The following is a 2,500-nucleotide window of genomic DNA, read 5'->3' as shown; positions in this document are numbered from 1 at the left end:
AGTGACAAAATATTAGGTGCCGGAGCTGTGACAAAAAATTAGGCGCCCAAACCCTTTGAGTGACAAAAAATTAGGTCGCGCGAAAATTGTACCAAGTCGAGCCCCGGTGGGGTCGGGCTTATGTCTTCCAGGGGTTTCACTGGAGCTCAAGGGTGCGAATCACGGTGCTCTTTGCCCGGCCAGCCGCACGCCTCGGTCGGGCAGGCCAGGCCACCGAGTGCCCCCCCCTGACCCCCGGAGGTCCGAGAAGACCCGGTCCCTCCCCGGTCCAGCCGGTCCCTCAGGCCCGGGGAGGGTCCCCGGAGGCGGGCAGGGGGTCCTGGGGCGGTCCCGGGGGCTCTCTGGGTCGGAGAACCAGAGTGACAAAATATTAGGTGCCGGAGCTGTGACAAAAAATTAGGCGCCCAAACCCTTTGAGTGACAAAAAATTAGGTCGCGCCAAAATTGTACCAAGTCGAGCCCCGGTGGGGTCGGGCTTACGTCTTCCAGGGGTTTCACTGGAGCTCAAGGGTGCGAATCACGGTGCTCTTTGCCCGGCCAGCCGCACGCCTCGGTCGGGCAGGCCAGGCGACCGAGTGCCCCCCCTGACCCCCGGAGGTCCGAGAAGACCCGGTCCCTCCCGGGTCCAGCCGGTCCCTCAGGCCCGGGGAGGGTCCCCGGAGCCGGGCAGGGGGTCCTGGGGCCGCCCCGGAGGCTCTCTGGGTCGGGGAACCAGAGTGACAAAATATTAGGTGCCGGAGCTGTGACAAAAAATTAGGCGCCCAAACCCTTTGAGTGACAAAAAATTAGGTCGCGCGAAAATTGTACCAAGTCGAGCCCCGGTGGGGTCGGGCTTATGTCTTCCAGGGGTTTCACTGGAGCTCAAGGGTGCGAATCACGGTGCTCTTTGCCCGGCCAGCCGCACGCCTCGGTCGGGCAGGCCAGGCGACCGAGTGCCCCCCCCTGACCCCCGGAGGTCCGAGAAGACCCGGTCCCTCCCGGGTCCAGCCGGTCCCTCAGGCCCGGGGAGGGTCTCCGGAGCCGGGCAGGGGGTCCTGGGGCCGCCCCGGAGGCTCTCTGGGTCGGAGAACCAGAGTGACAAAATATTAGGTGCCGGAGCTGTGACAAAAAATTAGGCGCCCAAACCCTTTGAGTGACAAAAAATTAGGTCGCGCCAAAATTGTACCAAGTCGAGCCCCGGTGGGGTCGGGCTTATGTCTTCCAGGGGTTTCACTGGAGCTCAAGGGTGCGAATCACGGTGCTCTTTGCCCGGCCAGCCGCACGCCTCGGTCGGGCAGGCCAGGCGACCGAGTGCCCCCCCCCTGACCCCCGGAGGTCCGAGAAGACCCGGTCCCTCCCCGGTCCAGCCGGTCCCTCAGGCCCGGGGAGGGTCCCCGGAGCCGGGCAGGGGGTCCTGGGGCCGCCCCGGAGGCTCTCTGGGTCGGAGAACCAGAGTGACAAAATATTAGGTGCCGGAGCTGTGACAAAAAATTAGGCGCCCAAACCCTTTGAGTGACAAAAAATTAGGTCGCGCGAAAATTGTACCAAGTCGAGCCCCGGTGGGGTCGGGCTTATGTCTTCCAGGGGTTTCACTGGAGCTCAAGGGTGCGAATCACGGTGCTCTTTGCCCGGCCAGCCGCAAGCCTCGGTCGGGCAGGCCAGGCGACCGAGTGCCCCTCCTGACCCCCGGAGGTCCGAGAAGACCCGGACCCTCCCGGGTCCAGCCGGTCCCTCAGGCCCGGGGAGGGTCCCCGGAGCCGGGCAGGGGGTCCTGGGGCGGTCCCGGAGGCTCTCTGGGTCGGAGACCCAGAGTGACAAAATATTAGGTGCCGGAGCTGTGACAAAAAATTAGGCGCCCAAACCCTTTGAGTGACAAAAAATTAGGTCGCCCGAAAATTGTACCAAGTCGAGCCCCGGTGGGGTCGGGCTTATGTCTTCCAGGGGTTTCACTGGGGCTCAAGGGTGCGAATCACGGTGCTCTTTGCCCGGCCTGCCGCACGCCTCGGTCGGGCAGGCCAGGCGACCGAGTGCCCCCCCTGACCCCCGGAGGTCCGAGAAGACCCGGTCCCTCCCGGGTCCAGCCGGTCCCTCAGGCCCGGGGAGGGTCCCCGGAGCCGGGCAGGGGGTCCTGGGGCGGTCCCGGAGGCTCTCTGGGTCGGAGAACCAGAGTGACAAAATATTAGGTGCCGGAGCTGTGACAAAAAATTAGGCGCCCAAACCCTTTGAGTGACAAAAAATTAGGTCGCGCGAAAATTGTACCAAGTCGAGCCCCGGTGGGGTCGGGCTTATGTCTTCCAGGGGTTTCACTGGAGCTCAAGGGTGCGAATCACGGTGCTCTTTGCCCGGCCTGCCGCACGCCTCGGTCGGGCAGGCCAGGCGACCGAGTGCCCCCCCCCCCTGACCCCCGGAGGTCCGAGAAGACCCGGTCCCTCCCGGGTCCAGCCGGTCCCTCAGGCCCGGGGAGGGTCTCCGGAGCCGGGCAGGAGGTCCTGGGGCCGCCCCGGAGGCTCTCTGGGTGGGA

The sequence above is a fragment of the Synchiropus splendidus genome, unplaced genomic scaffold, assembly GCF_027744825.2.
Source record: "Synchiropus splendidus isolate RoL2022-P1 unplaced genomic scaffold, RoL_Sspl_1.0 HiC_scaffold_75, whole genome shotgun sequence".
In the NCBI taxonomy this organism is placed as follows: domain Eukaryota; kingdom Metazoa; phylum Chordata; class Actinopteri; order Syngnathiformes; family Callionymidae; genus Synchiropus; species Synchiropus splendidus.
Note: the sequence above shows the minus strand (reverse complement) of the source record.